At 43.7% G+C, this 15,494-nt stretch overlaps 1 long non-coding RNA gene across 6 annotated transcripts in view; it reads right to left on the bottom strand.

Annotated features, from left to right (window-relative positions):
* The window catches only part of LOC103885987, a 37,776-nt gene extending 23,055 nt beyond the window's left edge, over window positions 1–14,721 (bottom strand). For 2 of the 6 annotated variants that reach the window (XR_002523627.2, XR_001904536.3), the window contains exons 1-3: window positions 13,227–14,720; window positions 9,740–9,829; window positions 6,311–6,399 (exon numbers count right to left, since the gene is read on the bottom strand). This is a non-coding gene — a long non-coding RNA (uncharacterized LOC103885987). Of the gene's footprint in view, window positions 1–4,764; window positions 6,400–9,739; window positions 9,830–13,226 lie in introns of those variants that run through there. The other 4 variants (XR_001904538.3, XR_649355.4, XR_001904537.3 and 1 more) reach the window with 4 other exon arrangements.
* Window positions 14,722–15,494: the final 773 nt, after the last annotated feature.

The raw sequence follows: 15,494 nt of genomic DNA on the forward strand, positions 1-15,494 counted from the left end.
GTAGTCCCAGCTACTGAGGAGGCTGAGGCAGGAGAATGGCATGAACCCGGGAGGCAGAGCTTGCAGTGAGCCGAGATCGTGCCACTGCAATCCAGCCTGGGCCACAGAGCAAGACTCCGTCTCAATTTAAAAAAAAAAAAAAAAAAAGAGCTCTGTTGCTGCCCAATTGCTTTATTAATATATATATGTGTGTGTGTGTGTGTGTGTGTGTGTGTGTGTGTATATATATTATTTTTTTTTGAGACAGAGTCTTGCTCTGTCGCCCAGGCTGGAGTGTAGTGGCAGGATCTTGGGTAAGTGCAACCTCTGCCTCCCAGGTTCAAGTGATTCTTCTGCCTCAGTCTTCCAGGTAGCTGGAATTACAGGCTCCCACCACCATGCCCAGCTAATTTTTGTACTTTTAGTAGAGGCAAGGTTTCACCATGTTGTCTATGCTGGTCGCAAACTCCTGACCTCAAGTGATCTGCCCACCTCAGCCTCCCAAAGTTCTGGGATTACAGGCATGAGCCACCACGCCCGGCACAGAAACTTTCTTACTCATTTGAATTGAAAACTTCTATGTTTTTAAAGCATGTTTTCATTAAGTGTGGAAATTCATAAAATATGGCTAGGGAGGAAGACAATGTTCACAAACTAGATTTATAATCTATCATTTCAAACATCACTGTATTCAAAAATTAGTTAACTAAAATTCACTCCAGAGAAGTTTGTATGTACAAATAGTTGTTATAACAAAAACTACCTTTCTTTTCTCAATCCGTGTCATGTGGATTTAAGCCCCTCCCTCAGAAATGGGGTGGGCATGTGTGTCCTCTTGGTGAGACCACTCTATCGCCCTAGCCAATGCGATTGCTTCAGAGATGGTTACATAGCCCTAACTGGACCATTAAAAGTCGCCATACGAATTATTGAGAGACAGAGAATTCAAAAAGAACTCAGTATATAAAAACTGCTGGAGTTAATAAGCAAGTAAAATGTTAATACAAGACTGTAACTGCCCCAGGTCACCAGATGGGGGAGAGTGCACCTGAAAAGAAGCCAATACAGAAGAAAGCAGATAGAAATAGCTTCCAGTGATCCTGTGGGGGCCTGGATCCAGCTGTACCTGAATCTCCTTCAACGCGTGTGCAGTTAAGCATGCCAGTATGTCTTTTCTGCATTTAAATCTGTGCATTGGGCTTCTGCTTCTTATAACCTAGGGAGTCCTGACTAGTTCCTAGGAGCAGGTGTGGTTCCAGATCCTGTTCAGTTACTACTGACCACAGCAGGTAGTGTGAAATGACACCCCAGAGAGCTGTATATTTCAAAGCCACACCCACATTCTGGGTGTGCCTGTGAAAGCAATCCAGCAGCAGTGTGCACAGCTGGGGCTGACTTAAGAGCTCCTAGGAAGGCCCAACCCTACAGCTAAAGGTCATGTAAAGACGTTGTGGAGAGATGATAAACAACACACACATGCGCACTCAGTAGGCAAAAATACCACATATATTCTTCTCTGAAGAAATAACCATGAGCAAAGTATGGATATGAGTCAGTAACTGACTATAATTAGGGGCTTCCCTCCCACTCCAAGTAACATCTGAATCAAGGCAGAGAATATTCCAGCAGTCCAGCAGTTGGAAAAGAACTAACCACATCTTTCTTGATGTTTCCCGTGACTTGGTCCTTGCAGAACAGGCCACTGCAAGTCAGAAAACAGCTTCCTAGGAGAATTTAATACTGAGAAATTGGGAGTTTCCTCGCCCCTATCAGAACCAGAATAATTCTATCTTAAGCCTTGGGGTTTGGGGCTCAACATAACTCAAGCATCCACTCTAGGAATCCCCCCATCTGCTGCATAACTTTGGGTCCATTTGTATTTCAAAACTCTACTATGACTAGGTATCCATATGCAGAAGAATGAAACTAGACCCCTATCTCTCACTGTATATAAAAATCAAATCGGCCGATTGCGGTGGCTCCCACCGGAATCCCAGTACTTTGGGAGGCTGAGGCGGGAGGATCACCTGAGGTTGGGAGTTCGAGACCAGCCTGACCAACATGGAGAAAGCCTGTCTCTACTAAAACTACAAAACTAGCCTGGCATGGTGGCACATGCCTGTAATCCTAGCTACGTGGGAGGCTGAGGCAGGAGAATCACTTGAACCCAGGAGGCAGAGGTTGCAGTGAGCCGAGATCATGCCATTGCATTCCAGCCTGGGCAATAAGAGTGAAACTCAGTCTCAAAAAAAAAAAAAAAAAATCAAATCAAAATGGATTAAAGACTTACATCTAAGACCTGAAGCCATAAAACTACTAAAAGAAAACACTGGGGAAATGTTCCAGGACATTGCCCTGGGCGAATGTTTCCTGAGTAGGACCTTAAAAGCACAGACGACCAAAGCAAAAGTAGACAACTGGGAACATCTCAAGCTAAAAAGTTTCTGCACAGCAAAAGAAACAATCCACAAAGTGAAGAGACAACTCACAGAGGGGAGAAAATATCTGCAAACTGCCCATCTGACAAGGGATTAATAACCACAATATATAAGGAGCTCAAACAACTCTACAGCGAAAAAAGAAAAATCCGATTTAAAAATGGGCTAAAGATCTGAATAGATATCTCTCAAAAGAAGACATACAAAATGAGGCCAGGCACAGTGGCTCATGCCTGTAATCCCAGCACTTTAGCAGGTCGGAGCGGGCAGATTGCTTGAGGTCAGGGGCTCAAGACCAGCCTGGCCAATATGGCAAAATCCCCATCTCTACTAAAAATACAAAAATTAGCTGGGTGTGGTGGCACGTGCCTGTAATCCCAGCTACTCAGGAGGCTGAGGCAGGAGAATTGCCTGAACCTGGGAGGCGGAGGTTGCAGTGAGCTGAGATCGTACCACTGCACTCCAGCCTGGGCAACAGAGCAAGACTCTGTCTCAAAAAAAAGACATATAAATGACCAACAGTTATATGAAAAAATCCTTAGTCTCATTACTCATAACAGAAATGCATATCAAAACTACAATGAGATATCATCTCGCCCCAGTTAATATATCTCTTATCCAAAAGGCAGACAGTAACGAAAGTTGGCAAGGATGTGGAGAAAGGGGAACCCTCATACACTGGTGGTGAGAATACAAATTAGTACAGACAAGGTGGAGAGCAGCATGAAGGTTCACAAAAGATCTAAAAATAGAATTACCATATGATCCAGCAATCCCACTGTTGGATACATACCCAAAAGAAAGGAAATCAGTATATTGAAGAGATATCCACTCTCTTATGCACTCTTATCTGCACTCATGTTTATGGCAGCACTATTCACAGCCAAGGTAGAGAATCAACCTAAATGTTCACCAACAAATGAATGGATTTTAAAATGTGATACACATACACAATGGAATACTATTTGGCCATGAAAAAAGAATGAGATCCTGTCATTTGCAACAACATGGATGGAACTGGAGGACATTATGTTAAGTGAGATAAGCCAGGCACAAAAAGACAAATATCACATGTTATCACTCATATGGGGGAGCAGAAAAAAAATTGAACTCTTGGAGATAGAGAGTAGAAGGATGGTTACCAGAGGCTGGGAAGGGTAGTGGGGTCAGGGACAAAGAGGAGTTGGTCAATGGGTAAAAAATACAGTTAGGTAAAAAAAAATGAGATCTAGTATTTGACATAACAATAGGGAAACAATAGTTAACAATAATTATTTCATATTTCAAAATCAATGAAAGAGTAGAATTGGAATGTTCCTAACACAAAGAAATGATAAATGTTTGAAGTGATGGATATTCCAATTACCCTGATTTGATCATTACACATTACATGATTGTATCAAAATATCACATGTATCCCCATAAATACATGCAACTATTATGTATCCATAAAAATTAAAAATAATTTTTAAAAATTGTGTTACAATATAGAGAAGAATGTATAAAATGTATGTGTACACTTTTATTTGAGACAGTGTCTCATTTAGTTGCCCAGGCTGCAGTGCAGTGATGTAACCTTGGCTCACTTGCAGCCTCAACTTCCTGGGCTCAAGTGACCCTCCCACCTCAGCCTACCAAGTAGCTGGGACTACAGGCACATGCCACCACACCCAGCTAATTTTTGCATTTTTTTGTAGAGATGGGATTTCACCATGTTGCTCAGGCTGGTCTCAAACACCTGAGCTCAAGTGATCTGCCCTCCCCGGCCTCCCAAAATGCTGGCATTACAGGCGTGAGCCACCAGGCCCAACCTACACTTTCAAAATAGTAAGAATTACACAACGATGTACCCACCACCTAGGTTGAAAAATATTAATACATTACAAGTCATTTTAAAGTGCTCTCCCTGCCGTTCCCGAATTGCACTCTGTTCTCCCTCACTCCCCAGAGAATTAACCGCTGTTCTGACTTTAATGCTATGCATTTCTTTGCATTTTATTAAGTTGTAGCACAAATGTATGTACCTCTAAGAAATAATTGTTTCATTTTGAAAAACTCAGTAGTCAGCACAACCCTAGCCCTGCACAGAACAGATAATATCGGCCGGGCGCAGTGGCTCATGCCTGTAATCCCAACAATTTGGAAGACCCAGGTGGGCGGATGAGGAGGTCAGGAGATGGAGACCACCCCGGCTAACACGTTGAAACCCCATCTCTACTAAAACTACAAAAAAAAAAAAAATAGCTGGGCATGGTGGCAGGCGCCTGTAATCCCAGCTACTCGGGAGGCTGAGGTAGGAGAATGCCGTGAACCCGGGAGGCAGAGGTTGCAGTGAGCCGAGGTCCCTCCACTGCACTCCAGCCTGGGCGACAGAGAGAGACTCCGTCTAAACAAACAAACAAACAAACAACAACAACAACAAAACCCAGATAATATCACAACTTTTAGATGAAGGCTTCCAAGAAAAGAAAAGCTGAAGAAGTCTCCAGATCACACTCTGTCTCCAGTTGCCCTGAATGTTTATGAGAGCCCCTTCCAGTGAAGTCGTAGGGCCAGGCATACCAGTGAGTCCTCAGTAACATAGGGCTTGCCACAACTGGGCCATCAGACAGGACTGTCCTGTGGGCCAGGCAAAGGATGTCTAGCATTCTGAATGGATGGACTATACTCTGAATTGAGTATTTTCTTCTTCTAAACCTGCCGTAACCTGACCTCAGTCCTTGCCAACTAGCCTTCAGGAGTCAATGAAAACAGAAAAAATCTGTGGGGTGAAATAAATGACCTTAGAAGGTCTAAGCAGCAGTGATGTAGGAATTTCATCAATATGCGGTCAAGACAAGATTAGAAGCTAGCATGAAACCCAGGCATGCTTTCCTAAGGTTGAAAAAAAAGTAAATGTCAGCAGAGGAATTGTTGATGACAGCACTCAGTCTGTCTCTCTAGTCAACTCCTCTAATCTGCACCACTGGCACAGCTCTCATTCTGGGATCTCCTCATCCTCCAGGGGACTCTCTTCTAACTGGATCTCCTAATTCCTCTTAAGAAAGGTTGCATAAGACCCAGTTTTACAGATTTTACACATCTGAAAATGTAGTTTTCCACCTCTCAAATTGAAGTGATAGTTTACGTATAGAAATCTAGAATGGAAATAATTTTCCTTCAGAATTTTGAAGGCACTGCTCTTATTTTCTTGTCTTCACGGTTGTGACTCAAAAGTTCAAAGTCACTTTTGTTACCAATCCTTTGTATGATAAATACAAAAAAATAATATTTTTTTCCTGTGGAAGGTTGTAGAAACTTATTTGTTCCCAGTGTTCTGAAACTTCACAACATGGGCATTGTTGGAAATCTGTCTTTACTCATTTTGTTGTAAATTCAACAGACCCTTCCAATCTGACAACTCGTGTCTTTTAATGCAGAGAAATTGTCTTGAACTATTTCTTTGATGATTTCCTCCTCTTTGTGTTCTCTGTTCTTTCACTCTGGAAACTCACATTATTCAGATATTAGATCTCCTGATCCTTTAACTTTCTTACGCTTTTAGCTTAGTTTCTATTTCTATATTTTTTATTCTACTTTCCAGGTGATTTCCTTTTCTTCTACTGAGTTTCTAGTTTCTAGTATCATGTTTTTAATTTCCAGAAGCACATTTTTGTCCTCCAAATATTTCTTTTTATAGATAGCATCTTGATTTTTTTTTCCATAGATGGAGTATCCTTTCCTTTCTTTCTGAGGGTTTTAATAATAGGTTATTTTCTATTACTTCATTTTCTCCCTGTCTTGCCTGTGTATTCTCTAAGCTGTTGTGGGTTTTTTGCTTGTTTCATTCCAACCTATCATGTTAGAGACTTTCTCAGATAACTAGTACTTCTTGGCCATCTACTTATACTAACCAGTAGAGAAGAAAACCTGATTTGAAACTCTGAGCACATAATGAGCTTTGTTGACTTTGAACTTCATTCTAGGATTGTATAGATGGTACCTGTTGGGGTAAAACACTGATGTCAGTATATTCAGGCATTTTTTTCTTGATCTTGTCAATTTCTTAAAGAAAAGCCTTCTATCCTCCTGCCTAGAGGTAATGTCCTTGGTACTAATGTTCTTGTTGGAGGAACAAGACAATGAGTCCCTTCATTCTGGATTTTTTTTTTTTTAAGACAGAGTCTCCCTCTGTCACCCAGAATGGAGTGCAGTGGTGCAATCTCAGCTTAATGCAACCTCCACCCACCAGGCTCAAATGATTTTCATGTCTCAGCCTCCCAAGTAGCTGTGATTACAGGTATGTCCCACCACACCCAACTAAGTTTTGTATTTTTAGTAGAGACAGGGTTTTGCCATGTTGGCCAGGCTGGTTTCCAACTCCTGGCCTCAAGAGATCTGCCCTCCCAAAGTGCTGGGATTACAGACATGAGCCACCACACCCGGCCTCCATTCTGAATTGAGTGTGCACATAGCCATTCAATCCCTGTTTTTGGCATGGCATTCACTGGTATTGTGCTCACACTTGAGACAAATAAGTCTCAAGTATCCCATCCAGAGGCTTCTCTGTTTGATCCCTTCAGAGACTAAACCTTCAGACCTCTGGACGGGCAAGGGCAGTCATGAGTGACAGGACAAACATAATTTTACTGTTTCACTAGGTTCACTTGTGTATGGCTTTGCCGTTTACAGTTTTTCAAGTTCAGATTCTTCAACTGTATTTCTACTGCCCTAATTTATTCTCACTAACTGTTGAAAAGTTCCACACAAATGCCCTCTGCAGAAACTCCCCTAAAACCACCTGTGAGAAACATACATGAACACCTTCTCCAGCTATTGAGAGTCATTGGCTGTAAGCAGGAAAAAGGGTTAAATATTGGCTGGAAAAATCTCTCTCATTATGCAAGTCCATTCCATCTGTGGTTACTTCCTGTTCATTCTGCTATCAGAAGAGCCCCCTGTGGTCAAAAAAGCTCCCCTTGATGACTTTCTAGGTTTTTTTCCTAGATCAATATTCCATGTCCGCATAGACTGGTTAAGATATTCATATACATCGTCTTATTTGTTCCTTACAACAATAGCCCTGAGAATTAGGAAGGTTGAGTATCATAGTATTATTATTACCCCTTTACAGATGTGAAAACTTAGGCTGAAAGAGGTTGCATCACTTGTCAAAGATCAGATCCTGCCAGGTGCGATAGCTCACACCTGTAATCCCAGCACTTTGGGAGGCTGAGGCGGGCGGTGGGGGGGGGGGGTGGGGTGGGGGTGGGTCACCTGAGGTCAGGAGTTCGAGACCATCCTGGCTAACACGGTGAAACCCTGTCTCTACTAAAAATACAAAAAATTAGCCGGGCGTGGTGGTGGGCACCTGTAGTCCCAGTTGCTTGGGAGACTGAGGCAGGAGAATGGCGTGAACCTGGGAGGCGGAGCTTGCAGTGAGCCAAGATTGTGCCATTGCACTCTAACCTGGGGGACAGAGTGAGACTCGGTCTCAAAAAAAAAAAAAAAGTTAGCTGGGCGTGGTGGCTCACACCTGTAGTCCCAGCTACTCTGGCGCCTGGGGCAGGAGAATGGCTTGAACCGAGGAGGTGGAGGTCACACTACTGCACTCCAGCTTGGTCAACAGAGCGAGACTCCATCTCAAAAAAAAAAGAAAAAGAAAATCAGATTATATGCAAGAAATAAGGCCAGGGTTACTCAGACCTCTGCCCCTCAGGCACATGCTACCTACTATACCATACTGCTTCACACAAATTGGCAGTCTTTATTTAAATTTTCACAGACCAATTTTGTTGTTGTTGTTGTTAGAGACAACATCTTGCTCTGTCACCCAGGCTGGAGTGCAGCCGTGTGATCGCAGCTCACTGCAGCCTGAAACTCCTGGGCTCAAGCCATCCTCCTGCCTCAGCCTCCCGACTAGCTGGGACTACAGGTCCCTCCCGACTAGCTGGGACCACGCCTGGCTCAGGCCAATTTTAAAGAGGAGAAAACTCACAGATCTAGAACAAAAGCTGAGCTCTCTTTTCACAATTTGTGCATTTCCTCTTAGAAAAAAACATATGAGTGGTTCATTTCAAAAGTCTAGAGCTCTTGCCCTTGAATTACAGCATTGAAGTCACCTTATGATGTGGTGGCTAAGGTGCTAGGAGGCTCAGTGAGAACTTACCCTGCAGACAATGGATGTGGCTTCATGGCCAAACAGGTGCCCAAACTCTGTGTTTCCATTTTCTTCTATGCCTCAGTCAGCCCAGGTTTGCCCTAATGTCTTATTATTCCTTTTCAGTTGAGCATAGTCAGTACTGAAAACAAGTCACAGCTTTTGAGTTTTACTTAGTTACAAAGACTATTTACTAGTTTTGAGGAAAGATACTAATTGTGTGGAGCTTCCAAATCCCTGCTCCTTGAGTTTGACTATCTGGATTACATTAAAGATACAACGGATGCATAGAGACATCCAATGAACAGAAGTTATATGTAAATTACATTTTTGGAACTTGGAATATATTTCCCCATAGGGAAATTGTATTGTGCTTTTTTAAAAGGCATGGCTAAATGATTAAATAAATGGATAATAAAGTTCCCAAGCTAGCATACAAAAGCCTGTTAAGTGTGTTTTTAACTCATAATATACCTAAAGTATAATGCCAAGTTAGTATTTCAGATACATTTGGTTCTGGGCACTAAATGTGGTTTTCATAGGAAGACACATTTTTCCAAGTGGAAACACTTCTAGTGCCTAAACAATGTAAGGGCAAGAGACCTAACATTTAGCTTCTGCAAAGTATTAAGGACACTGAGTCACAAAATGGTTAATGACATTTAGGGTGTATTAATGCTATGCTCAAAGACATGTAGGCAGAGCCAGAATTTAAGCCGAGGTTTATCTCAGCCTGTGTTGTTTCTACTAAGCTTAGTTATCTCTGTTGGTTTATATTCCAAATGTTCTGAACTGAGGACTACTTGTCTCCCCCACCCCCACCCACTTCCTGTGGTACAGTAAGGGGTGAGATAAAGGACGGTACTCCAGAACAGCCAACCTCAAACTTGAACAGGCATCAGAATCACCTGGCAGTCTTGTTAACCAAGATTTCCGGGCCCCATTCCTTGTGTTTCTAATTCAGCAGGTCTGAGTGGGGCCTGAAAATTTGCATTTCTGACAAGCTCCCAGGTGATTCTAATGCTGCTGGTCCAGGGACCATGCTCTGATAATTCATTAGGGCTTCCCTAATAAGTCATCTCGACAAATAATCAATCCTTGAAACAATCAGTGATTTTCATAACTGGTAACAAGGAATGATGAAATTCACTGAATCTTGAAGAGCTATAATTATGATTAGTACCTGAAGGGAACGAGCAGACCATGGAGAGACAATATAGAAAGGAAACAAATATTCTCAGCAAGGTTGCACTCCATGCATAGATTTCATTTTCTGCAAAGAAGAAAAGAAGCAAACAATACAGAAATCAGCAGGGAACATTGGGCTTTGAAGATAAAAGCAATAATCAGGCATGGTGGCAACAGCATGACAACTGCAAAACAATTGAGTTTACCCCATTTTTATCCCCATGCCTAGAGGGAAGCTTAATCAGTAACACATATTTATTGAGTTCTTACAGTGTGGTCAAACAGGAGTGGGTAAAAGCATGGGGAATGGTTCTTGACCTCAACAAGTTACAGTGATGCCTCATTGATCAGTTTCTTTGGGGAAGGAAGCATGCCACGAAGTAAAATTCCCAAATAAGTAAAGCTAACTCCTTAACGTACTCAAATGTTATTTGAAGTATATTTTTTATTTTAAAAAAAGTCTTCTGGCCAACCGCAGTGGCTCACGCCTGTAATCCCAGCACCTTGGGAGGCTGAGGCAGGCAGATCACCTGAGGTCAGGAGTTTGAGACCAACCTGACCCACACGGTGAAACCCCATCTCTACTAAAAATACAAAAATTAGCTGGGCGTGGTGGCGCACACTTGTAATCTCAGCTACTCGGGAGGCTGAGACAAGAGAATCACTTAAACCCGGGAGGCGGAAGAGGCAGTGGGCCGAGATTGCGCCATTGCAGTCCAACCCGAGCAAGAAAAGCAAATCTCTGTCTTAAAAAAAAAAAAAAAAAAAACTTTCTGAAATCTATACCATCCTACCACTTTAAACCGAACACGAAAACATGGTTTAAGTTTTTCTTGATGATTCTAGGCCAGCACTACAGATACTCCCTTTAGAATATTAAGTAATGACCATAGGCTATTGAGGAAGTATGTTACTGTTTACCCTACATTTAAAGAGCTTAAGGCTGGAGTTAGTATTTGAATTTTCTCCATCGATTGCCATCTTATCTCTGCCTTTATTGGTCTACCTTCTAATAGCTCCACTTCACTTCTTATATGCTGTTTCTTCTCTGCTATGGATTAAAAGCATCTGAAGTTTGTAAGAACCAAGTCTATGAGCGAGGGCCTGAGTATTTTACCTACAAATTGATTGAGTTTTAGGGGCTGGCCTTGTCATTTCTTTTTTTTTTTGAGACGGAGTCTCACTCTGTCGCCCAGGCTGGAGTGCAGTGGCCAGATCTTAGCTCACTGCAAGCTCCTCCTCCCAGGTTTACGCCATTCTCCTGCCTCAGCCTCCCGAGTAGCTGGTACTACAGGCGCCCGCCACCTCGCCTGGCTAGTTTTTTGTATTTTTTAGTAGAGACGGAGTTTCACCATGTTAGCCGGGATGGTCTCAATCTCCTGACCTCGTAATCCACGCGTCTCGGCCTCCCAAAGTGCTGGGATTACAGGCATGAGCCACCGCGCCTGGCCAATGGCCTTGTCATTTCATTCCTGACAAGTTCTTACGTGATCCTGATGCTGCAGGTCAAGGAACCACACTTTGAGAACTTATTAGAGCTTCCCTAATGAGTCATCTCTACAAATGCAAATATTTCTTCCCTTAGTGCAGGAAGCCAGTTTGAAGGCTTCTAAATATACCTTCACTTCGAGAGGATGTTTGGCCCAAAGGAAAGGATGCTTCCTTTCTCCTGAACAAGCCCGTATAGGGCCCTATTTTCACCTTCAGAAATTTTCTCAGTATTCAGTACAGGATCATATTCCCTGCCCCAAAATTTGTGTTACCTACTTATTGGATGATAAATAAATAAGGGTTGTATAAATGCACATAAATGAGCACTCCCCATAAGCCGGGTACTAAGTAGATGCTTTCATCTGTCATCTCCTCTAACCCTCACACACACCTTATGAGCTGGGAATGAATAGCTCATAGTCCAAGCTCAGGAGGGGACAGTCAATGACCCACTCATTCAAGGTCATAGTAAGTGGCATAGCTGAGATTCCAACTCAAATCTTCAGACCCTGAGGCCAACATGCTTTCCATTAGACCACAGCTACTGCCTTATTGAGAGCAAACCAAATGTTGGGGTGCAAGGAAAGATGGCAATTCAGTTTTTAAAAAGATGAATCCACAGCAAGCAATAATGGCACCTCCACCCACACCCAAACCCATGGTAGACAGTGTTCTTTCCTGCTGTGTATAGACAACCTCAGATCTCTTTCTCTAGAAGCCAGAACGAATTAGTTAGAAGAGGCGTAGACTACAAACTCACATGCCTTAGCTTCACTTATCTGGAAATTTCACTTGGTGGTGTCTCACTGAGAACCAGTTCACTAAGGGCCAGGCGTGGTGGCTCACACTTGTAATCCTAACGCTTTGGGAGGCTGAGGTGGATGGAACACCTGAGGTCAGGAGTTCCAGACCAGCCTGGACACATGGTGAAACCCCGTCTCTACTAAAAATACAAAACTTCGCTGGGCACAGTGGCAGGCGCCTATAATCCCAGCTACTCAGAAGGCTGAGGGAGGAGAATTGTTTGAACCCAGGAGGCAGAGGTTGCAGTGAGCCGCAATCGTGCCTCTGCACTCCAGCCTGGGCGATAAAGGGAGCCTCTGTCTCAAAAAAAAAAAAAAAAAAAAATATATATATATATATATATATATATATATATATATGTGTGTATGTGTGTGTGTGTATAGATATATATATTTCTAGCATAAGAATGATGAAACTCTTCTTAAAATATTTTCTTTTTTTTTTCCAAATAGTTGTTTCTAACTATAAAAGTAAAACATGTTTATTACAGAAACATTTGGAAATTACCACAAGTATGAAGAAAAAACTTTCTTCCCCTATAGGGAAGGTAGACTTCCTGTAGAACTGACAAATTATACCTTATCCCATCCTACACCAGTGGTTCTCAACCAGGGGGCAATTTTGCCCCTCCAGTTGACACTGGCAATGTCTGGAGGTATTTTGGGTTGTCACAGCTTGGGAGTGCTGCTGGCATCTCGTGGGCAGAGTCCAGGGATGCTGTGAAACAGCCTGCAATGCACAGGACACTTGGCCTCCCCATCAGCAAACTATGAGACAGCCCAAGACATCAGCGGTGCCACGGTTGAGAAACTGTTTTAGATTGCAGCACACGTAAAGGAAGGATTTCTGGTTCCTTGCAGATGTTTGCTGCCTCTCTATCACATTAGTAAAACAAAGTTGAGGGAACTGAAACCGCTGGCTTTGGGTCTGTTTCCGGGTGCGTACACACAGGCTACAGAAGTCTCACTAGTTTCAGTTATCACTGGCTGCAGAACTTTTTTGTTTTCTTCCAGCCCAGATGACCTGAAGAAGCATAGATGCTACCCATAGATGAATGTGGCCTTTGGCTCTGCTCACACAGTTTCTCTTTAATCAAAGAAAGACCACAGTAAAGGATATTTACAAGGAAAGGGAAAGTGAAAGGGCGAGGAGAGAAGAGCAGAATCACCAAGGAAAACTCCTCCTACCATAGTCTCTGCAGCCAGCCTCCTTCTCACTGATGTCGGTGTTCTCACAATCCTTTCGCTCCTATTATTTAGTGACCTCGCCACTCTAAGTGTGGTGTCCAGTGCAGCAGAATTGGCACCACCTGGCATCTCCTTAGAACTGCACAATCTCAGCCCTCCCCAGACCCTCAACTCAAAACTCTACATTTTAACAAGATGCCCACGTGATTTGGCATATGCACATTAGCATTTGAGAAGCACTACTCTGAGTTTTCCAAAAGGCAAAATAAAACCGCAGAGTGAACAGCTGCAAAACAGATGCAAAGTTAATCACGTGGGGTCACATACGACTCCTCCAGGGGATTTATGCCTCTCTGTGGATAGTAGCTGGTAATATAGAAAACAGAAATTTGAAGGAATATGTGGAAAAAAGTAAATGCTGTGCTACAGTCCTTTGAGTGCCCTAAAGGGATTCACTCTGGGTTAGAGGAAATGCCGTGCCTAGCCCCTGAAATAGTTTGACGTACCCGATGAGAGCTCAAATGTTTGGTGTTTTTGTTTGGGGGCTTTGTTTTCATTAGGGAACAGAGAATTTATACTGGTCTTCCATGAAACAAGAGAGATCTATTTGATTAGTATTTCCAACATAGCATTCCACAATACCAAAGTTTGTAAGAAGAGTTGATGTCATAAGTTTTTAAATAACCTAGAAAATAGATTAAGGCAAATGGGTCCGGTTCAACTTCAGGTCCGCTTTCAACTTATTCAAATTGCATTGATGTTGTTCATTCAACAAATATCAAGTCTCAGGATCTGTGCAAAGAAGAACTTCAAGGAAAGCAGCCACTAACAGCTGCAAACCCCTGCCAACGCTGCAGACAGCCCATGACAATTGAGGTGGGAAGGGATACAGAGCTGGTGGGGAGGTTGGGAGGGCCAAGGGCGCAGCTACAGGAAGGAGCAAGGGGGAGTTCCACACGCCCTTGTGGGTTAGGAAGCTGAGCTCACTGCAGAGATCAGCCTGGTCCTGAACCCTGGACCTGAGCTGTGTGGGGTGCAGGTTCAGTTTGACTTACGCACGGGCCGGCGGAACAGACCACAACCCTGCCTGGTGAAGGTTTTCAGAGAACCATGTCACCAAGTCCTGCTGCCTCCTCGGGCTCCAGAGCTGTGGCCCAGTTTAAGGTGAACAAGTCCCACAAGTTCCACAGTTCTGACCCTGGTGACCATGTCCAGAAGCAGCCGCTAGAGGCTGCACTTGGTCCCTTCAAGGAAGAAATGAAAGGGCCTGAGCAAATTTGCAGCTGGCTTTGTTCTGCCCGGAACACTGTGTTCTTTCCTCACATCCTCCCGCCCCGCTGAGGGCTCTCTACACAGGCATGCAGGAGATCACATGCCAGCCTGGAAGTTAGAGCACCCCGGGGCCCCTCAGTTACCAAGGGAGCGCTGGATATGCCAGGTGGCCTCCTAAGGGAGACTGCCTGGGGGCAGAAGGTTTTGGTTAGCCGATAAGAGGCAACTGTCCTCTGACTTCACTAGGATTCTGAAGCCCAGAGAACTGATTGAGAGAGAGGGCAATCGGGCGAGATGGAGACAGAACGGACCCAAATACTGTCCGAATGTTCAGTGTTCAATGAAGCAGCTTCCGTCACAGTGAGGTACCTGAGGTGTGGACTGCTCCCCGGGAGGGTGAGTGGGAGTTGACTCTGCAGGGGGAGCTGAGTGGGAGAAATCAACCAAGCAGAAAAATGAAGCAGAAGTTTCTAGAGGCTTGCCCCGCCTAGCAGAGGAGTGTTCAGAGGTGCTTGAACTCTTAAGGTCACTGGACATTTTTAACTGGGGTGAGGACTCGGACAGATTCACAACAAGGCAAGCAGCAGAAAGTGGCTCCTGAAGTGCTTCTTGAGAAATGTTAGCCAACACATCACAATTATGCCCAGGCCTGAGAGACGCTGGCATTGCTATAGGGAAGGGGTATGACCCACCCTTTGGGAGCACCCGTTCCCCCGCACCCCGCCCTGCTCTGTGTTTAGTGCTTTCTATGTTCCATTGTTCAGTGATATTTAGTGACCTCACAGCCCTGTGGGGCAAATATAAATATCCCCATTTCCCTAATGTGGAAAGTAGGACTGGAAGATGTTAAGTAACTTGCCAGGGTCAGCTGGTAACAGTGACAGAGCTATGATGCTTGTTTGTTTGATTTGGCTTGTAAGTAATTAATATAGTCATATGATTCAAAAATCAAAACCGTAGAAAGGGGGCCAGGCACGGTGGCTCACGCCTGTAATC

Source organism: Papio anubis, chromosome 7, assembly GCF_008728515.1.
Source record: "Papio anubis isolate 15944 chromosome 7, Panubis1.0, whole genome shotgun sequence".
NCBI lineage: Eukaryota > Metazoa > Chordata > Mammalia > Primates > Cercopithecidae > Papio > Papio anubis.